This window comes from Pleurodeles waltl, chromosome 5, assembly GCF_031143425.1.
Source record: "Pleurodeles waltl isolate 20211129_DDA chromosome 5, aPleWal1.hap1.20221129, whole genome shotgun sequence".
NCBI lineage: Eukaryota > Metazoa > Chordata > Amphibia > Caudata > Salamandridae > Pleurodeles > Pleurodeles waltl.
In genome coordinates this window covers 1,556,396,702-1,556,420,989 of record NC_090444.1, presented here as the reverse complement: position 1 = coordinate 1,556,420,989, position 24,288 = coordinate 1,556,396,702, and positions in this window count along the sequence as shown.

Here is a 24,288-nt window from a genome sequence, read left to right as displayed (position 1 = left end):
GAAGTATTACATGTAAAAACACGACTCCTTTGATAAGCCTACTGCTCGACCACACTACCACAAAATAGAGCATTGGTATTATCTCTTTTTGCCACTATCTTACCTCTAAGGGGAACCCTTGGACTCTGTGCATACTATTCCTTACTTTGAAATAGTGCATAAAGAGCCAACTTCCTACAATAAGGAGTACTGTTTTGTATATTGCATTACTTTTTAAAACATCACTGTGAAACAAATCACTCCTGCATGATGCAGTGCTGATTTGTGGCATGTAAAGGTTCTTTACAATCTGTAAATCAATTTAGCATCATGTGGGTGGTACTTGCGTTGCTGCATTTTGAGCCATTCTTAATACCACTGCGTAGAAATATGTGATGCACCTTAGGACCTCGTGCCAAAATGTGCTGTCCCCTAAATGCGGCATATCTAGGGAGCACTGAAATGCCGCAACACAAAAAAACTGAAATTTCTGATGCAATGGTACACATCACAACATTGTGTTAGTAATGATAAATATGCCCCTAATGTTTTTCCACTTCCCATTCTTTTCACCCTCTTGTTTTCTCATCACAGTATTCAGTTCAGCAAGACTACATTTTATCTCTTGGACAAACTACCCTGAAGTCCGAAACCATTTACCATACCAATATTCACAACAGCATTTGGAGACAGCTTCAAACATGCCTACAAATGTTACTGTTCCTTTCAATTATTTGTTTTTCTATGGCCACTCAAGATCTGCTCCTAGCTTTGATGTTTGAAGTAGCATGTTGCAGCTAGTGTCCTCAAAGTTGCCCACATACCATATTAATTATTGTGTTGTGCCCTTGAACAAAAAGTATACCATTTTATAACTATGTTAACATTCTCCGTATAACCTGATTTTTGGCGTTCCAAAAACATTTGATATGTTGTTGTACCAGATGCATTCACTTTCAAAAAAGTTTGGTTGAGCCTTTTTAGTGATGTAGGTGGGCACGTTATTTTAGCCACAAAGCCTGCTGTCTGTGTCCTTTATCCTAGTGATTATCATTTTATTTCATTGTATTCTATTCTTTCAGAAACAATCCCATTTGTGGTGGTGTTTTATTTTAATTTATTTTGCTGTCCTTTTGCTTAGGAAGCATTTGTATTTTTTAGCACAACATTTTTTCCCTCTGTGCTTTCATCAAGGCTGCGACAAGATAGGCTTGCTGGCACCAGTGGTACACTGTCTCTCTAACATTTCACAGAAACATATGTATTTTTACATTGGGACACTCTCAGAACACTAGCTATTTTATTATAAAAACATCTCGCTGTCCCCTGCACTTTATAGGGAGGTTCCATCCAGATGACTACTACTGCATGTTGTCCGGCTTCATTACAGCTGCTTGCTAAGACTGCTGGTTCCCTGGCCTATACAGGGAAGGTGTCTCAATAGACGACAGGCTCCTTCACTACTGTCATACTCAGATATGGGGGATGAAGTCTTCCTGTGGGGTCCTGAAGGGTGGATTAGGGGGTTATCCTGCTGTGCTCTAATATAGGACATCAGCAGCGCAGGTAGGAATCACACATCTTGTATTGTGACAGTATGGTAACACTTTTCTTGTGTTTCACTTTTCTTGACATCATTATGCTTCTAGTATGTTTCATTATCCTAATTATTGCATTTACTATTATTTTATCTAGGATGCATTTGATTCAATGTTGTATTGAAACATTCCCTGCATCTGGTTGTCTTTACATATATGATATGAATGTAACTGAGAGAAAAGGTTGAGATCTGATCCACCATGATTTGCCTGAGAAGTCACAATGTTATGCGCCCAGTTGCCTCAGATCACCCTTGCTCTTGGGCATAGGTGAGGTGCTGATTACTGGCTGGAAACAGATTATGCAGACAGTTGTCACATGGTGTGGGATCAAACTCAGTTCCCCACAATTCAGATGATGCTGCAGCCCAAATCGAGCAGCCTCATTAGTACAATGAGAGCCAATGAGTCAAAAAGTGCGTTTTGAACTCTTCCCTAACAGTGTTCTTGTAATTCGAACTTCTGTAATGTGCACAGTCCTCACAGTTAAGAACTTATACACAGGCCAAGAGTATTTCACACCAATCATGTGAATCCAATCAGAAAGCCTGAAGCCATGTTATAAAATAATAAACCTAGACACCGATGTCTGTGGTGAAATGCAACATGCGAAAATAATTAACATATTCACCAATGTCTGCATTGGCATACAAAAAAACCAAAATAATTAACATGGTGACTGGTATCTGCACCAATACACAACAAACTAAAAAAATTCATGTGGTCACCATTGCCACAAGTGACTGGATTATCTGAATACATAGTCTCTAGTATCTTATACATTCACTAAAAGATCATGTGCTGAGTAGCAAGAATATGGTGTCTCAGTGGAGAGTGAAAATGGTAATGAAAAATGACTGATATTGTTTTCTCAAATAATATATCACTTGCTTCCTCCAACATGCCCTGAATTGTTTTGACAATCTGCCGTCTAGTGGGTTGTGTCCTCAATGCAGAGCTGATGAAGGGTTCAGATGTCCTTCTGGCACACTCTGTTTCCTGGGTTGTTGTGTTGGTGTGATGCTTCCAAACCAGCCTACAGAGCCTTATGACTCAAGGTACCGCTTAGGATGAGTTTTCTTTTTGGTTTCTGATGTACAACTTATTACGTCATGCACATCAGAAAGCCGCACGTCACATGTGCTCCAACCATTTGGAGCAAGCTGCCTGGAGGCTTGTGTACTCACAGTCAGATAGGTGTGAGTCTCCTGAAACTAACCTGCAACCCTCTGTCAATATTCTTCGGAAGACCTATTGGCTCCACAGTCTCTGCTCGACTCTCTCTGGAAAGAAGGATCATGGCCAATTCTTTGTGGACCTCAGCTCGCTGGTACTGGCTTTAGGAAATTACCCTCTTTTTAGCATGGTTATCCCCACTTTTTCCCTGCTATCAGTGTGCTTATACTGTTTTCACTGAGATCCTACTAACCAGGACCCCAGATATTGTGCTCTCTTCCTCTAAATGTGGTTGCCTGGGAGCTTTCTGCACTCCACAATTGGCATACTGGTGTCCCCTTACAAGTTCCTGGTATATGGTACTTAGGTACCCAGGGCATTACAACACCAGGGGTCCCTCATGGGCTGCAACATGAATTATGCCACCCATGGAAGCCCATGCAAAATGTGTCTGCAGGCCTGCCATTGCAGCCTGTGTGAAAAAGTGCATGCACCCTTTCACCACAGGTCAGTACACCAGGTCACTGTAAGTTACCCCTATGGTAGGCCCTTCCAGCCCAAAGGGCAGGGTGCAGGTCCCTGTGTGTGAGGGTACCCCTGCATGAGCAAAGGTGCCCCTGTGAACTCCAGTTCCATTCCACTAGACTTTGTAAATGCAGGGAAGCCATTTTACTTTTGTTCTGGACACAAGTCACTCCCACTACCTGTGCCCAGCTACATAATGGCAACTCTGAACCTGGGCATGTTTGGTATCAAACATGTTGGAATCATACCCCCATACTGTTGCCAGTATTGGTTGCATGATTCCATGCACTCTGGGGGCTCCTTAGAGGACCCCCAGTATTGCTCCTACCAGTCTTCTACAGTTTTCCAGGCAGCCCGTGCTGCTGCCACCCCTCAGACAGGTTTCTGCCCTCCTGCTGCTTGACCAGCTCAAGCAGGGAAAGACAGAACAACAGATTTGCTGTGGGAGAGGGAGGCAACACCCTATCCCTTGGATATAGGTGTTACAAGGCTTGGAAGGGATAGCCTTCCCAAGCCACCAGTTTGCTTTGAAGGCCACATTTGGTGCCCTCCTTGCATAAACCAGTTTGCACAAGACCAGGAACCCCGGTCCCTGCTCTGGCATGAAACTGGACAAAGGAAAGGGGTGGTACTCAGAGCTCCTTCAGGTGACCACTCTATTGTGCCATCTTGAAACTAAGATCTACAGAGGCCCCTGGGAGCACCTGAGTGGCCAGGTCAGGCAGGTTACATCAGAGACCCCTCCTGATAGGTGGTCACCTTGTAAGGTGACCAACCCCCCCTTTTGGGGCTATTTAGGGTGTCCCTTATGGTGGGTCCCAAGATTTGATATGCAAGTCCCCATCAGGAAAATCATTTCCTCTGCATCATTTTCATCTGCTCCTGGCCACTAGAACCACAACTGGACACTTTAGGAACAGACAAGACAGCAACTCCTGTGACGACCTTGTCTTACAATATTGTTTCACCGGCTCCTTCCAGCAACTGCAACATTTCCCCAGCTGTGCATCCTCTGGAGTCAGCAAGACATCAGCTGCACTAGAAAACTAGAAGGAATCTCTCTTGGAGTGAAGGAGTCACTCCCCTGCATCTGTAGGGACCTACAGCAATGACAACCGGCTGCATGAATTTACTCTCCTCTGAAACTGTGTGGATCCTACATCGCAGGTGGTGTTCTGGAGTGGTCCCCTTGGTCCTCTCTGCTGGATATCCAACTTGAGACACAGTAAGTCCTTGCAGGACAGTATCCCTGTGCACTGCGACTTTTGCAGCAACCAAGGCTTGTTGTCTCCTGCTCCCACAGATCTTTAGGCTACGAGTAGCCCCAGTACCTATCACTTCATCCTGCCAAGGACAATCTCCTCTCTGCTGCTCCAGTGATGTGAGACTCCTCTCCAGGTGTGCTCATTGGTCCTCACTGCAACTTAATGTGCCTGCTGCCAGTGAGTTGCCTGTGGGGGCTGCAACTGCTTCTTCTGGCTCTTCTGACTACTGAGAGTCAGCTCAGACTCCCCTCCAAAGGTCGAGTCCTCTGGACCTTGCTTGTCCTCATCAGCCTTGTAACCCTTTGTTTGCTTCTTCTTGCATTTGCCAAGGCTTGTTGCTGGGTCTCCTAAACCACTGACCATCTGTGACCCAACAACAAAAGTGGAACACCATCTGCACCACTCCAGTGATTCCTCTTCAGCTCCTTGGCTCCACAGCTGGTCTTCTTCCCCCGTTGACCTGGATCCTCAACCACTGAAGGGTGGGTAGGTGCTCCTGCCCCAACTGAACCGTCCATTGTGGACTGAACTGTGTCCCTTCCTTTTGCAGGTCCTCTTCTTCTAAAATCTACCTTTGTTTTCCTCTGGTCTAGTACTGTTCTTGCACAATCCATTTTGTAAGTCCTCTTGTTAGTCCTTGGGGAGACCAGGTACTTAACTCTGCTCTCCTGGTTGCTGTGGGTCCCTCAGGTACTCACCTCTTGGGGTCCCTAGATCTTCCAGGTCCCCTCTAATACACTGCCAATCATCACAATGCCAGCGCTGCTTTCCTTCTGCTTAACTCCAGCTCATCACCAGTGTTGAGATGCTCCCAGAGGAGCACAATGGTATAACACGGTTATTACAAGGTACAAATAATAAGCAGGCAGTTCCGGTCATCTCCTCAACCATTGCACCAATCACACGCCTCATATGATTTACATGTTCCAATAATTCAATGGGATGCTACCAGGACATTCAACACAGACTGTGAAGGAACGCTAAGAAGGTAAAAATGGTGCAGGGTAAGGGAACACTGGGTCATAAAGAGATGTATTTAGTAAAAATGAGAACCTGTTGATATAGTTTTAGGGGTAAAATATGTTGCCCGTAGTGTCACGCCACTTTACTGTTGGTTTTGTTATAAGAGAGAGTACTGCTAGCCCATTTGACTCTAAAACCTAGAAGGGAAAGTCTGACTATTTGAGTAATATGAAAAGATAGTGTGGGAAAAGGGCAAGGAAATAGATTGCTTCCCTGAGACTTTAGTTTGCTGGGCGATTTAACATTTTTGAAATGTGAGATTGGCTTTTCGGGATTACATTTGTAACTTGTTCTCATTAACGACAGATGTGTGTTTTTCTACAGAGCATTATTGTGGTTGTCATATACCTTACTAAAGTGGGGGGATATCATGAGGTTAGAAGCAGAACCTTAGGCTGATATACTTGAGTGCAGAAGGCAATGATGGCTGTCTTTCTTAGGTTGTTCTGTTTACATACTTAATGCAAATTAAAGTCTTTAAAACAAATTAAAACCCCAAACAGGGCAGCATGAACACCTTGTGTGACCTTTTAAGAACATTCAAAATTGCAAAACATATGTTCAGCAATCAGCTGAGTAGGTGTATTTTGCCATAAAGTCTATAAGACTGAGAACTGTGTGGTCGTCACTAATAGCACACTTTTCTTATGGTTAATAATTTTAGGTGGAATTTCAAAGTCGTTTTCTAAATAAACTACTTATGCAACCAACACTCAAAAACACAGGAAAGTTACAAATGTGATATTTTTTACTCTGACATCGTTTCTTAATTTGACTGCGTATGAAGGTTAGGATAGCATACTATGAAGTGGGGCATGGACCTTGCACTCTCATTGCACTTTTCCTGCAGATTTTCAGTCTGCCTTCATGTCAGTACAAAAATTATATTTAAAGTAAATGGTGCAAGGAAGAACATTAAGGATATTATTTAACTTTTTTTTATCTTGGGCATGATGTAACTGATATGGTGGAAATTGTTCCTTACACAGGTGCTAAATGATTACTGGTCTAGGTAGGAGTAATCTTCTCCTGGGAGCCAATGGCTCTTCTTAGGAGGTGATTTTTTTCCCACTTAAGGTCAATCGGGTTTCTGATATGTGTTTATTTTTCCTGCCACTTATCTGTATGTGCTTTATGTTTATAAAACTGAATACGCTAGAGGAAAGGAAGGGAATGCAGTTCGAGTTGGAAGACGGTTGGTAAATGTTCCATCTGGAATATTGGCATACTGGTGGAATTATAGCTTCCATCAGGACAAGGGTTAAAAATCTATCATATTTAGGGCTGATCCATTAGGGCAACAGAGTTTTTTCTACTAAAGTGACTACATCTTCAGTGAGACTAGCCACTGCTGTGGAGAATCATGCTGGTGAAAAATCCACCAGTGTCTGTCATTGTTGGAAATTCCACCTGTGAGTATGAGCACTTGCAACATTGTTATCATCGCGAATAAGAATAACAATTTTCCCACTATAACAATATTACTACTGCTAATACTACTACTACTAATAATAATAATAATAGCAAGACAATTAGTATTTTTTTCTGTAGGATTTAAAATGCTCGTTCTGTTCCTCACACTACAAATACCATTTGTCACTGTTAGTCAATCCATTATAATTCAACTTATTTACCAATCAAATATGAAATACTCGGTTGACCCTGTCAGGATTTTTCAAAGTAATAATAATAATCATCATCATCATATTATTATTATTATTATTATTATTATTATTATTATTATTATTATTATTATTATTATCATCATCATTATTAATACTGCACTATATATCTGGATTGGCAATATGGGAGTTTTGTTCTTTTGTAATTATGACCAAATAATTCCCGTTACTCACTGAGAATTCAGGTAGTGACACCTTAGGTGCGCACAAAGTCAATTAGAGGTGTACAGTCCATATGCAGATGTTTGAAGGATAGTTTCCTTATTAAAAAGCTCTCCTGACATTGCCCGAGGTTCCCCACATCCCAAAACGGATATCTTAATTACTTGGACCATGTAACTATCAGCCAGGGAATAGGCATACGTTCGTGAATCAAAAGGTTTGAGTTGTACTAATATGGTAAACGTCATTCCACTCTGAATGAGCTATCTCAGTAGTTATGTTTTTCCCTGGCCAGTAAACGCTCGGGAAGGTTAGGGCGGACAGCTACCCACTGTAGAAAATAAAAGGAATGTCCGGTATCTCTGTCCCTAACATTAGCTATTCTACAATGTTTGTTTGATGAAGTCAGCGTGGGTTTTGAGACCTATCCTGACATCATTTTTAGGACAGCCCCTCTTACACTATTGGACAGGTCCGAATAGCGTTATTGTTTTTACACGCTAAAATATAACAATTTCTCTTACATCTTATAAAGTCCTTCACTCTGGCTACACATTAAAATGGCGAAATGATTGAAAATGCCGTCTTCCACGTCTTACGAAATTCAAATGTACCGTCGCTCAAATTAAAGCATGCTACTTTCTGTTGAGTCGGCTCTGTTTTTTTGTTTTTTCAATGCATAAACTCCGGTCATCATCATGTTTGCGATAACGTTTACGGAAAACGTGTAATGAGCTAGCAATGTGCAACAAAACCTTGTAAATGTATATAGAAGTCTCCAAGAAAAAATATAATGTTCATGATTTCCTCATGATGATTCTGTTCATATCTGTTCAGAAAATAGATACTACCTCCTGAGAAAGCTGTGAATTTGTTTCAGCTGCACATTTTGCAGTGTTCAGCTTTGCACAGCATCCGGTGACACAAAAGGGTGTTAAGTACGTAAGCATCCTTACAGCTTTTATCAACTATTTCGGTAGATAAGAGCCTTTTTGCATACTTTTACAGCTACACCATAAAACGAGCCCTATTTGCACCGTGAAAACAGTATTTTATCTTTCTCGTCTTGGCACCCACGCTAGAGGTAACTGTGTCTCGGTAAACTTCTGCCAGCACATCCAGTGCTTGAAAAAAGTTATAGTTTTGAATGTAAGGTAAGGGTTTATATGCAGAAAACACAGGTTTATAAGCATACTGTATGGACATTAAACATCAGCAACGTGCTTTTCCAAGAAAGATTTTAAATTTATGATTTAAAGTTTTCAAAGCCTCCATTTTATCAAGTTTTAGTCAATTAAAGTTTAAAGAGCATTGGATAAGGCGTGTCCCACAATCTGTCCCTATTTTAATAATTTAAATCAGTAAAAGTCAATAAATAGTGAAAAGAAGAAATCTGGTAGAAGTCTGGTCTGAGAAGCTATCAGTACTCATAGAGAATACTTAATAGACTTCTAATAGAGAATAGTCTAGACAGGAACAAATCTGACTATGTCAAGAGCTGAGAGAGATATAGAGTTTTAGAGTGAGAGCCTTATGAAAGTTGGGGAGTCTGACACTGCTCATGCTTACGGTCCCTGTAGGTAGGGATGCTAGGTCTAGCTGTTCTTTCTCTGAGAATTCTTTTATACGCTTAACATGAAAAATACATTTTAGCAAGGTTGTTTCATTCAGATATTAGACATGCAATCAGGAGCAGCATTTTCTTGAGAATGGAACAGTTTCTTTTGATGTGACTTTATGAACAAAGAGCAGTCATACAACATATTATGTTTCTCTCAAAATTAATCTGGATACATAAGCATTCTTTTTAACGCATTTCAGTCTCTGAAAAACAAAACACTTGGGTAAGTTTTTATTCTTATTTGCACTTGGTCACTTAAATTCACACACATCTCCACACTATAAGCCTATTCATAAAGAAGCAAATTTCAGATTAGTTTAGCAAGCTTCGAAATTCCAGTGCAGTTCAGCCACATAGAAAGAAAAAATAATATATCATGCTTTGCTATAGAAGGAAGATAACATCATAAATTGGTCACACAAGTGTTACGATAGAAACATTTCTATTGAATTAAGGTATGTCGGAATTTGTCAACGTTAACAGCTCAAGCAAGTCAAGCAAATGTGAGTCATGCAAAGTTTAGAAAGGAAAGTGCACATTTAAAAGTGCCTTTTGGTTAGGCCTAGTTTTCACTCACACATGTTATTTATTTTATTTATTTTATTTTCTAATGATATCTTTAGCAACCATTTATTTAGAAATGTATTTGTCAGAGTTTAATTTCATCTTCATAAGTTTCTTGTCTTTTCCTTTTCAAGTTTTCTCTTTCTTTCAATCTCTTATATTCTCCATTCACTCTGTCACATAATTTCCAATCTCTTTTCATTCTTTTATTCATGTCTCTAGCCCTTGTCTTTATCAATATCATTTTTCTTGTTTTGTATAACGCTAATACTGATGGGAAAAAAGATACTACTATTAACACAGGAAATATTATTGTTTTGCAATCTCCTCCTCCTATTGCCTTGAGCCAACTATCTACTGTGGTAAATCCTTTTGCAATGCTTTAGCTAATCTAATGGTTTTAAGGGTTCAAGATCAAGTTTTAAATCAGAAATAGTCTTTGCTTACTCTACAACCTTTTTACTGTGGTCTGGGATATAAGTACATAAATTCTCAATTTTCTGCATCTTGTAGACTCTGCCTTTCTCGGCTAATAAGATATCTAATGCATAGGGGTTCTGCAAAACCAAAGATCTAACTGCTACAAGCTCAGTGTTTTCTTCTAGTAGAGCTCCAGAGGCACTACTTGCTAAGTTACCAACTACTATTGAGGGCTTTCCTATTTTCTCACCATTCTAGACTGCTGCTACAGCAGGTATGATTGCTCCAAATATGTCTCCAACTAACTGTCCCTTCATTCACACTGCATGTATATCTTTTGAGCGCTGGTGACATTGTTAATGCATCTAAGCCCTACATGTGATACATGTTTGGAAAAAAATAAGCCTGAATAACTAATACCCTCCCAATGAGCAGCCAGTCTAAAAATGGATCCTCTCCACAAACAAAGTATACACCAGGTATTGCAGGGTCATCTTCTTGCAGAATTTGTCATGTTCCTCCAGACAACTCAAATGCATGCTCACAACTACTTTTTCCTACTGGTGTCTTCATTCCACTTATTCTTCTCTTAAACATACACACTTTCCCTTTGTGCGTTTTATCCTGCTTAAGCTTTGGGACAGACATTTTCTTTCTAAATTTGTCCTCTTCATTCCTCCATATATTCTTCTGAGCATCCTCCTTTCTTATAAACACTTTTTCCAATTTGCTCATTTCTTTCTGCTAGCATTAAACTATAAGCGTTTTCTTGCGAGTTAATGAAGCACGTTAGTTTTTTTTCTGTGCTTTAACAGTATTTACAGGAAAAAATGGCCTAAAGTAAGGCTATGCAGTCTCCGTTTTCTTAGCTTGGGGGTGTAAAGTCATATTTTTCATTATTGGAAACTTCGAAAGTACCATGTCAAGTTTTGAGTAATAGCATTTAAAACGTTGTTGCCTATTTATTAAGAAAAATACTACAAGAAATAGCATAGGGGAGTGAAACCTGTTCGTTTGCAGAGGATGGAATGTGTGCCCATACGTAACAATTCTTAACTTCAATGGATTTAGTATATTCTTCTATTAATCTTGAGTAAACATTCATTGAATAATCTTCATTACTGTAATCTGCAAATGATGTCTTCAGTTCAAATTCATTTACAACTGGTTTAGATGTTGCATTTACATGGTCTACTACAACTTTATCTGTGTCAGGGGTAAAATGTATAACTAATGCTTTTACTATTCTTACTAAAACTATAATTGTCAGTAAGGTCCCAAAAATATTTTGCACCTAGTTATATTAGCATTATACATGTTGACTCTAAAATCAGATCTACTACCAAAAAAAACAATCGTTTGTGATAGCAAATTATACCTTGTTGAAGTTGAACAATATCAGTACACTCTTCTTCAGGTTAGATTTTTTTTGTTTGATGATTATTTTCTTTTGTCAACCTGCAAGCTATAGTAAGAGCAATGAGTTCTGCAAATTGTCGTGAAGAAACTCTTTTAAGCCATGAAGCTTCGATTACTTCTTGAATTGTGAAGACTGCATAGGCTTCCAGCCAGAATCTGTTAGTAAGGTGCTGTGTTTTAGTTCTAGTAAGCAAAGCCTCAACTGATTGAGGGCCTATGACAGTTAAAAGATATTCCATCACAATGTCCTCACATTTTTCTTTCGAGGCTTATAGTCGCTGCAGCCACCGTGTTAAGACAACCAGGAAAAGCAGCGGCTACAGGATCAAGAGATACAGAGAATAGGCCACAGGCTTCTTGGCATCTCTATAAATTTGTGTTAGCACTTAGAGAGTGCAGCCTTCCCTCTCACTGCAAAACAGCATGAAAACTGTTGTGTAATATAGCATTCCCAGTGCTGGGGCACGACATAGACTTTCTCTCAGCTCTAGGAATGCTTGTATGCATTTATTGCCCCATAGAATCTGATCTGATATTTCTTGTGGGTCAACCTCAGCAAAGGCTTTGCCACCAGGGAAAGTTGGGTATCCAGTGTCTACAGTAACAAACCATTCCCAAAAACATCTTGCATTCTAGGTGGACTAATTTTCATGATGGCTTCGATTCTTTATCTTGACACTTTTCTTGCTCCCTTTCCAATAATATGTCCCAAATACTAGACTTCATTTTGACAATACTGAAGTTTGGTTGGTAATACTTTATGTTCATCCTCTGCCAAATGACTCAACAAGGCTATGGTGTCACCTCACCTTCTACAAACGGTCCACTCTGGTCTACATCTAGGGCTACTCCAAACAAGCATTCTGCCTCCCCTTTCAGGCATCTTCATTGTAATGTGCCTCAATCTAACATCTCAATATTATCAAACATGGGAAATTGCTCAACTGCATTTTGATTTTGGACCTGCATCACATTTCAAGCCATAACTGATTCTGATTTAATCTTGAATTGTTTACCTTTGAGGGTATCATAGGTTCTTGTGGAACCAGTACAATTTGAGTTCGATTTTGCAGCAGCACTTATATTTGTCTCATAGGAATATTTGGAACTTGCATTTAATTTACTCTCTGCATCTGTTTATTACCCTATCTTGATTGAGCCTACACTCCCACTTTCAGTGTCCCGCCCTGTTGCACAGGTAACAAGGTGTTATCTTTTTCAGCATCGCAAAATCAACACCTGCACTCAGATCAATCCAAGCTCTTCTCCTTCTTTCTTGAGACACCATCCTGCACACCCTGTATTCCTGATTGAAAACCACCTTCTTGCATTCCACTTATATCTTGAATTGCACCACCATTTCTAACAAAGGTTGATTGTGAAAACCTTGTGGTGCAAACTTAGGCCCTCATTATGAACATGGCGGGAAACACCGCACCGCCGGCGGTGACGGTAACTACCATCAACAGGCTGGCAGTCTGGACCGCCAAATAATGAAGCACATGAAAAACAGGCATTCTGAAACCACTCAACGCCAGCAGAGGCCGCCCACAGGTCGACGGAAAGGCCCCACACGCCAAACAAATAAAGAAGCACAAGACCGGCGTCAGTTCTGGGGCGAGAACCACCGCCATGCAAAGCCTGGCGGAAACAAGCCAAATAAAAGGTAACACTCACCAGAGGCACACACAACACGCCGAAGCAGACATAGTGAGAGAATTGGAAATCTTGCCAGTCCTGCTCCTTGCCATATACCTCCAAGACGCGACTGCCGACGAAGGAATTACAATGAGGCCCATGGACGTACTAGGAGGGTGATAGAGCACACTATAGGTCTCCTTTAGGCCAGATTCTGTTACCTTCATCTCTCTGGGGGATCCCAGTTATATGGCCCTGAGAAGGTGTGTAGACTAGTGGTGGCCTGCTGCATGCTGCACAACATGGCTGTGAGGAAATCTATCCCCCTAGTGGGGGAGGAGGGTGCTGTATATCCAGATCTGCTTCCTTTGAGAGGGGATGATAGTGATGTTTATGATGAAGAGGGTGAAGATGTTCACTCCAGGAACCAACTGATCCAACTATTCGTCCAGTGACTATGAGGTACTGTTCACTGATGATGTTGTCTGCACTGCATAATGTCAGTCTGACTTATTCACCATGGGGATGTGGGGTCTGTAGTCACTGACACTGTTAAATGAATTTAAGGTGTATTGACGCGTCCCTTTATGATATTTTATTTCACATCAGGACTCGTTTCAGGCCAATGAATCTTTTGACCCAGTTGAGAGACACCTTAGGACGAGATAGCTAATCAATATATCAATCAATACATCAATAATGGCCTGGCAGTTCGGGCTGGACTGTTCCCATGAGGAACAGGGTCAAGACTGATTTGCATATGGCTGGGTTCAAACTGGGGTGGCATGGTGAGCAAAATAATGGATGGATTAAACCCAGATCTGTGACTGGGGGTGAATGTTTGATTGATTTCGCATTCCGTCCATCCAGTTACGCTATCCCACAGCGTTTGTGTTTTGCTTTGCTTTTGCCGCCCTAAGTGCACCGGGTATGCCCAGACGTGGGTCCCGGGCTCACTGTGCCACTGGATTCAAGCTAGCCTGGCTGAAGAGGGGTGAAACCCCGAAACCGGTCCCAGGATGCTTGTTTCCGGTCCAGGGAGAACCTGGCCTGGCAGTTCGGGCTGGACTGTTCCCATGAGGAACAGGGTCAAGACTGATTTGCATATGGCTGGGTTCAAATTGGGGTGGCATGGTGAGCAAAATAATGGATGGATTAAACCCAGATCTGTGACTGGGGGTGAATGTTTGATTGATTCCACATTCCGTCCATCCAGTTACGCTATCCCACAGCGTTTGTGATTTGCTTTGCTTTTGCCGCCCTAAGTGCGCCGGGTATGCCCAGACGTGGGTCCCGGGCTCACTGTGCCACTGGATTCAAGCTAGCCTGGCTGAAGAGGGGTGAAACCCCAAAACCGGTCCCAGGATGCTTGTTTCCGGTCCAGGGAGAACCTGGCCTGGCAGTTCGGGCTGGACTGTTCCCATGAGGAACAGGGTCAAGACTGATTTGCATATGGCTGGGTTCAAACTGGGGTGGCATGGTGAGCCAAATAATGGATGGATTAAACCCAGATCTGTGACTGGGGATGAATGTTTGATTGATTCCGCACTCCGTCCATCCAGTTACGCTATCCCACAGCGTTTGTGTTTTGCTTTGCATCAATATTTATCACAACAATACATTTCACTTTAGTCAAAGTCATTAATCAATTCAAGATTCTACCATGACCTTTCAGCCACGAATAACCACACCAGTTTAGTAGAATTTTATTAGTTTTATTCTCTATTAATTACAGTCTAAAAGCAATTGCGTTAATCTCAACACCGAGAAACATAATAGCATAGTCACGATATGGCAACTTTGGTAAGATTTCATCAAAGCAAGAATCACAAACATCAGAACATAACACAGCATGAACATAGATCAAATTCAAGAGAGTGTCAATAATGCGTCCGTTCAACAAAGCATAGATTCGGTCGTTTGTCTATTTTCGTCAGTTTTGGTGAATACCTGTCCTAACCACTGATCAGCATTAGCATGTTGGGCTTCATGCAAAAAAATTTAGAACACTAATTTGGAAAACATCTAACTATGGTCTATGTTCAAAAGTAAGCAGTTGGTACCTAGAAAGGAAAAGCAAACAGACAAATTACAAATGCATTGTCATAATTACCCTCCAAGGTTTAGGTCAGCACACAGGTTCAGTCTTCGTCTTCAGGACATCAGTCAAATCGCCATCAGTCAGGACTCAGCTTCGGGGCAAAAGGGCACTTCCCTCATAAGGAGGTAAAGTGTAAATGGGTAAACTAAGGCAGAGGATGCTTTTAAGTAAAGCAACAAGTCACCAAACAGAGTGACAGAGTTTCTGGATAAAATCAATAGCATTCCCTAACCCACCTCAATGACTCCCTGTGACATGGGTTTTTATCCCTTTTCCATTGTACATTCCCCCAAAATTCTATTGGTCATCTGCTACACCCCACTATCTTTAACCTATCAGAGAATACATTAGGTAACCTAACTCTTCACCCCATATTATTTTACAAGTCTTTGATTGGTCTTCATAATTGACGTCTTCAGAGGTGGCACATCCGGTATGATTTCATCTTTCTGTAATTCTTGGCACATCTTTTGGTCAGCAACTCCATTGTCTTTGCCGGTTTGAATGACCTTGTAAATTACATTAATCTACACTGTTTCAGTTTATTTTAACATTTATTCCATGAGCAAGGAAAAGTATGCCTGAGAACGGATCTAACATGGTTACATTCGTCTTCTAATTTGAAGGAAAAAGAACACGCAGGGTCGTGCCTTTATGAGTCAGCACACTGCAAGATAGAAAAATACATTTAATATGAAAGCCAAGCAGCTAAACTTCGGCTCATGCTAACTTAAGGCCTATGAGGATTTCAGCACAGATTCAATAACGCAGTCATTAGTATAAACTTATTTAAATGTAATATAAAACATTTTGGTCCTTATTATTAGTTTACGTATACATTGGCGGCCACTCCCCGTGGTCACATTTCAAGTGCACATTTAAGCGAAATTCTTCTTCTTGTTTTATGCAGCATTATCACACATTAATTCATAAACATTTCATGTTAATATAGATTATATAAATTACGCTCTCTCAGTCCCTCCTCTGATGACGTTCGTCATCACACAAACCTTTCCCTTTGAACCTTTCACTTTAATTTTTCACTTTACGCATTATGCGCATTTCAACATATTGTCCTTTGTGTGAACTCTCCCAAATTTCATTAAACATTTTATCCCTTTCATTTTCTTCATGCTTTTTACTCCTCTTTGTCCAATTTCTTTTAATTTTGTCATTAATTTTGCAAGCTCCCCATAATCCTAATAGACCGGCCGGAACAATTAATAGACCACCTAATATTTTTGCAAGAACCCCATTCCAAATGTTACTAAATCAGCTCCCTACTCTGGCAATTCCCTTTCCAAATTTCTCCCATACTCCAGGTTCCTTCAAATCCTTCAAATCTGCACTATCTCTAGTTAGGTTAGTAAGCAAACCTCTAATCTTTTTACTATTATCAGGTATATATGAGCAACAATGAAGTTCGTTGAGCATCTTGCAGACTCTGACGCTCTTTGCTAAAAGAATGTCTAAAGCAAGCCGATTTTGAAGAGTCATAGCTCTTTCTGCAGCAAGTTCAGTATCCATCAGGAGAACAGCCCCTGTAAAATTAGTCAGCATGTTATCCACAATAGTAGACAACTTTTGAATCTTTATGGAGTTTAAGATAACACCTACTGAAGGAATTATGGCTCCAAATATGTCACCAACGACAGCAGCCGCTGTCTCTCGTTTTTGTCTAGCATGTTGTAATTCAGACGTTTTAGGTATTTGCTTTAAGTCATCAATCTGGTAAATCTTTGGGAAAACTATCCCCAAATAACATGTCCCATACCATCCCTTAGGGAGACGGTAATAAGCATTAAGTCCACAGATATAATAGATCCCAGGAATCGCTGGGTCCTGTCCATTTAACATGAATGTCCATTTACTCTGAAACAAAAACACATGCCTGCATTCACTCGTTCCCACAAATAAAGTGTCATGTTCAGATTTTGGCCTATATATACAAAGCCTCCCTACATGTAATGCATCTATAACTAGTTTGCCTTGCCTCTTTATTGCGGTGTAAGCATAATCATTTGCGTATGTGCGTTTTTCTTGCCCCTTTTCTAACCTTTCCTTCAATGCTTTGCGTCTATCATCAGTGTGATCTAAGAAGCTTTTCTCTACAGGTGTCAATAAGCAAGTCAGATTGTTGCGGTGTGCATAAGCTGTCCCAAATGTAAGCGTCGGTTCAAAGAAACCTCTAACTAATTTTATACTATGCTCCTTATCGAACTCGTTCAGAAACTCAATCACAGGCACAAAAGAAAACACCACATCCAAATTAGAATAAAAGTATTACACATGCTCCTGATTATAGAATTGTGCTAATAGCAAGCTACAACTTATCCCGTACGTTAATGGAAGGCTATGGTAGGTGACCCCTTCTTGTACTGATGAAGGAATCTTTGTGCACACATAACAGTTTTTCGCATCCATGGTTTCAACATACTCATTCAGCAAGCGATAGAAGACATTAGTGGAAAGTTCCCCTTTTGAGTTAGTTCCCTCATGGAAGTGTCTTGTATCCTGCTCAAACTTTTCCCACGGTGTTAGTGTTGTAGTCTCAGGTTTTGAAGCATTGTTAGTCACTTTCTTATCCAACCACGGCATTCCCACAATCACTCCCACAATTATTATTGCACACACAATACCTAATAAAAGGCTTAACCAACCACACACTTTTCCCTTCTTGCTACTACCTCCATTATAAGCCATGTCTGTAAAGAATCAGATAGCAGAACAATAATCAATTGAGGACGATATAAAACTCTTTTTTTTTTTCTCTTGATGCAAAAGTCTCTTTCTCTCTGCGCGTATTTACAGCGTTTCACTCACTCCAGGACCCTTTTGTCAAATCAGGCTAGCAGCTTGTCATAATTGGGTTTTCAAAGTCAAATCAGGTTATCAGTGTCACATCCGGTGATTCATGAGTCTTTTCTTAGCTTTTCCAATTTTCAATTTCTTTTCAATTTCAGTTTTAACACAGTCTCTTTTTCTGATTTATTTCAGGTACCGTAGTATTGACCTGGTACTTCTCGATCAAAACAGAACGCTAAGAATTCTTGTTGCCATTCAGATGTTGTTGCATAAGCCCACTCAGGACCTGCGTACTTTCTATTTGCGGTTCTCTTTCTTTTCAACCTGCGTTCGCTTTGCAATTCTCCTTCGCTCAGATCTTTTGTTCTTGTGGTATCGGTTTCTTCTGTTATTGTTTCACCTGGTACAGCCTTTTTGTTTCGCAGCCTGCTTCTCTGGCCAGTTATCTCCTTTATGAGTCTTTTTCCTGCTTGTCCTTTCAGGACATTGAACAGCACCCTCCTCTTGTGCTATGGTGTTTTCTCTTGATGGACCTGCAACTGGCTCAGGGGATGCCGGTGTACTTTGGTCTCTTTCTACTATTTCCCCCTCTTCTTCTTCTTCTGGATCTGTTACGGGCTCAAGTTCTAACCCATATCCGTCTGCTTCTGGGAGAACCTCTCCTTGATTTAGTTCTCCTGCTGTCTCTACTGAGATAGGCACACTGTCACCTCTCTCGAACTTGTTTACTGTTTGAGGGACTAGGATGTTCTCAGTGGTCTCTCCTGCAGTCTCAGTTCTCTCTTGGCTATTTTCTGGCCCTGAGACTTCCCTCTCTGGAACTGTTGAGACAGAAACTTCAAGTTCCTCATCAGTTGGACACGTTACCTTCTTTGTGTGACTGGCATGTATCCAATTTGGAATGCCTGCACATTTCACAGCAGTGGCTGTTGTCAATATTACTTGATATGGCCCCTTCCAGCGCGGCTCCAAACACGACTTTCTCATGTGCTTCTTGACAACCACCCAGTCACCGGCTTGCAAGGTATGACCTGGATCACTGATCAGTGGCAATGTGTTGGTTTCCACCTGGTGAGAAAAAGAGAGAACCACATCAGCCAAACCTTTGCAGTAGTCCAACACCATACCATCCGTGATATTCACAAGAGCATTTGTAGGTACTGCAGGCAGCCCCATAGCTCTACCCATAAGGATCTCATGGGGTGATAGTCCTGTCTTCTTATCAGGGGTGTTCCTCATTGACATCAGCACTAAGGGTAATGCATCTGGCCATTTCATATTGGTAGCTGCGCAAATCTTCGCCATTCTCGATTTCAAGGTACCGTTCATTTGTTCTACTAGTCCTGATGCTTCAGGGCGGTAGCTACAATGCAGCTTCTGTTCAATGTCTAATGCAGCACACAAGAGCTTAATCACCTCGTTGTCAAAGTGTCTGCCCCTATCTGATTCTATAGAGACCGGAAACCCGAATCTGGGTATTAGTTCCCTAAGCAGCAGCTTTGCAACTGTGAGACTGTCATTTCTACATGTGGGGTAAGCTTCAATCCAGTAGCTGAAAACACACACAATCACCAACACGTACTTCAATCCTCCACAAACAGGCATATCAATGAAATCCATTTGCATCTTGCTAAATGGACCGCCAGCTCTGCCTATGTGGCTCAGAGTTACCACAGTCCCTTTTCCTGCATTCATCTGTTGACAGATGATGCACCTGTGACAAGTAACCTCTGCGGCATGTCTAAATTTTGGGCTAAGCCAGTCAATCTTAAATGACCTGATCATTGCATCTCTCCCAAGATGTGCCTGTCCATGGTAAAGCCTCGCAAATTGTGACAGAAGACTGTTTGGCAAAACCAGTTTCACTTCCTCTGAGACCCACAAGTCATTGGCTCTTTGTACGCATTGCATTCTCTGCCAGGAGCGTTTTTCCTCTTTGCTAGCACGACTCTGTAGTGTTTTGAGCTCATCTAGTGTATCGCTCACCCTTAATGCAAGGTTCAAACAGGTGTCATTTTCAGTTTGCAGTAACAATTCCCACTGATCCTTGAACGATATACAGTTCAATGCACAAAATCTTGCGACTTGATCTGCATAGCCGTTTCCCATGGACACAAAGGGGGTCATTACAACATTGGCAGTAAAAGCCGCTTACCGCCGTGCAGAAGACCACCAACACACCGCCGTGGCTGCGGAATTCCGCCACAGCTATTATGACCCACATCTCGAAATCCGACAAAATTCAGACACCCACACAAATCCGCCACACCAAAGGTCAGTGATAAACTGGTGGAAACAAAACCTCCACCGTCACGCCAACAGAAATACGCCCATGCTATTACGACACACAAATCCACGCAGCGGTTCTTCAACCGCGGTATTCCATTGGCGGTACACACCGCCGCGCTCAAAATACACACACTTCTACAAAACACCCCCACATTGGACAATTCGAAATACACACACCTGATACACATACACACACCACTCCCACACTCCCAATACAATATAAAACACACACCCACATCACCCACAAACCCTTACGACAACAAATCACGAACGAAAGCCAGAGAGAGACAGCACCAGCAAGAACACTAGCATCCACAGGCACACAACACCATCACCCACACTACTTCCACGCACAAAACACCACACACTACTACATATCACCACACTTATCACGACATACACCACCCCACACATCACCTACACCACCCCATGGCACGGCAAAGACACCCCAGGTTCTCGGAGGAGGAGCTCAGGGTCATGGTGGAGGAAATCGTACGGGGAGAGCCACAGCTATTTGGAGCACAGGTGCAGCACACCTCCATAGCTACGAAGATGGAGCAATGGCGAAGAATAGTCGACAGGGTCAACGCAGTGGGACAGCACCCAAGAAATCGGGACGACATCAGGAAGAGGTGGAACAACCTACGGGTGAAGGTGTGTTCCGTGGTCTCAAGACACAACATCGCGGTACAGTGGACTGGCGGCGGACCCCCACCTTCTCCCCCACAACTAACAACATGGGAGGAGCAGGTCTTGACTATTCTGCATCCTGAGAGCCTCGCAGGAGTCGGTGGAGGAATGGACTCTGGTAAGTCAAATCTTAACTATCATATCCCCCACCCTACCAGCATGCTATCACAGGCCCCCACCCTCGCCCCCTCCCCTATTACTCCAACTCATCACAAATGTACTAATAACACAAACCACCCATCCCAACACCAAGCCCTGCATGACACAACAAAGCATGGATATCCATCACTAAAGTATGTCCACTGCACATACCCATAACACCCCCCTCAACCATCATCACACAAGCCCAAACACAGGAATGCTAGCACTGGGGTACACGCTCACCCACCCATTGCCCACCATGACACACACAGATGCAATAATCATGCTTTTATACCCGTGCAGGACCACTACCCAACGTCACCAGACAGGAGGGTCCAGACATCTCCACCCTACCCAGAAAAGAGGCCCACAGTGATGACAGAAGCTCTGTCCAACTGGATCCAGATGACCAGCCCGGACCATCGTGGGCCTCGGGACAGTCGGTTCCCCACACCCAGTCACAGGCCACCACAGACCTTCCACCCTCTGGTAACACCAGCACAGCACCCACCCAGCGGGCCCATACCTCCGTCCCCAGGACACGTCAATCAGCTGTGTGTCCACCACTACAGGGAACCCAGGATAACCCACCACCCCAACAACAACAGGGACCTGGGGGCAGTGGCAGTGGGCACACGGTCCAGGGGACGGAGGCACAGGAACACAGGGGAACTGGGAGGGCTGCTGTGCGACATAGGGCAGACAGGCCTAGAGAACCCACTCTCCACGAGGCCCTCTCCTCCATCATGGGAGCATACCACCACTACCAGGAGACAATGGCAACGGTCCTGGCCAAGTTTCAGGAGACCCAGCGGCTGCAGGAGGAACAGTATTTGGGCTTCAGGGAGGAACTCAGAACCATCAGCTCTGCCCTGGGCACCATCGTAGGGGTGCTGAAGGAGATACTTAACACCAGGAGGGACACTGTGGCACTGGAAGGGCCCCCTGACACCAGCATGGACGATGAACTGCCCACCACCTCTGCCGGCGCTAGTGGACAGGACCCCCTGCCACAGGACCACCACACCAGCACCCCACCCCCTGCAGATGGAGAACCACCCCGCAAATGGTCCCTGAGATCCAGGAACAAGACAGAGCACGATGCCAAGACCCCCGCCAAGAAATGAGACCACCCTGATTGTCATCCTACTGTCCCACTTTGTAACCCTGTCCATCTTGGAACTGCCCCAGCTCCACTTCCTATGCCCATATGGGCAATGCACCTGTGAGACTAATAGACTGGACTCTGCCATGGACATTCCTCCACCATCACCCCTCACCATTTTACAACCCCTCTCCAATATTGAGCACTTCAATAAACACCCTTGAACCACAAAACAATCTGGAGTCAGTCTGTGATTTCGAAAATGTGTATTAGCAATGACAGTGACAAAATGCGTTTTCAAACGTAATGTCATCATACCTATGTCACACATCTCAAGTCCATGAGGAATCTAAGCAGATGACACACATTGTAAACCACACCTGTGAAACCGTAAGGGAAATGTACAACTCAGTTACCATATACTGGGTGAAATCGACAGACAGGATAGAGGTAGAAGTGTGAAAGTACTTGTAGTAGGCAGGAATGTGTTCTCACCTGTGTGTCACTGGAAATATTGCTGGATGAGTCCCTGCTGTCAATGTCTTCTTCCTCTGCTTCCTCCTCATCACTGTCCACAGGCTCCACAGCTGCTACAACACCGTCATCTGGACCATCCTCCTCCAGAAAAGGCACCTGTCGTCCCAAAGCCAAGTTGTGAAGCATACAGCAGGCCACGATGATCTGGCACACCTTCCTTGGTGAGTAGAATAGGGAACCACCTGTCATATGGAGGCACCTGGCCTTCAGGAGGCCGAAGGTGCATTTGATCACCCTCCTAGTCCGCCCATGAGCCTCATTGTAGCATTCCTCTGCCCTGGTCCTAGGATTCCTCACTGGGGTCAGTAGACATGACAGGTTGGGGTCAGTAGCCATGACAGGTTGGGGTAACCAGAGTCCCCTAATAGCCACACCCGGTGCCTCTGGAGTTGACCCATCACATAAGGGATGTTGCTATTCCACAGGATGTAGGCGTCATGCACAGAGCCAGGGAACATAGCATTTACCTGGGAGATGTACTGGTCTGCCAAACATACCATCTGTACATTCATCGAATGATAACTCTTCCGGTTCCTGTACACCTGTTCACTCCTGTGGGGGGAGACCAGAGCTACATGGGTCCCATCAATGGCACCTATGATGTTGGGGATATGTCCAAGGGCATAGAAGTCACCTTTAACTGTAGGCAAATCCTCCACCTGAGGGAAAACGATGTAGATCCGCATGTGTTTCAGCAGGGCAGACAACACTCTGGACAACACGTTGGAAAACATAGGCTGGGACATCCCTGATGCTATGGCCACTGTTGTTTGAAATGACCCACTTGCAAGGAAATGGAGCACTGATAGCACCTGCACTTGAGGGGGGATCCTTGTGGGATGGCAGATTGCTGACATCAGGTCTGGCTCCAACTGGGCACACAGTTCCTGGATTGTGGCACAGTCAAATCTGTAGTTGATGATCAAATGTCTTTCCTCCATTGTCGACAGGTCCACCAGCGGTCGGTACACCAGAGGATTCCGCCATCTCCTCACATGTCCCAGCGGACGGTGCCTAGGAATGACAGCAGCGACCACAGAATCAAACAACTTAGAGGTATGTACCCACAGTCTACACAGAACACCATTCATACACAAAATCTGGCCTGTATTTGTGTTGCGCGACAAGGGCTAGGTCTGTGTGACGCAGTTGGTAATGAGGCCATGTGGGCCCCTGAAATGGCGGCTGCCTGACCTCTAAAGTGGGACAATGGGATGTGAGGTAACTGCGCTGGCGTTGGACACCGTCGCGGTAGGTGGTCGAAGACCTCGGCGCAATGCTGCATTGGTTAACATTGGACCCTATGGGTCCCAGGAGCCAATGACGATGTACGCCGGCGGTGATGGTACGTACCGCCGCGGACATGACCGCCGCGGATGTGACCACCATTTTCTGTCTGTTGAATCACTCGATACCTGATCTTCGACAGGAGAGGACCTACACTGCAAGTACTGCTGTGACCTCGGTCTGGAAGAGACAATGGCTCGTGCGTCTGGGGAAAGGGCCCCTGCCTTCACTGCAGAGGAGTTGGAGAAGCTCGTGGATGGG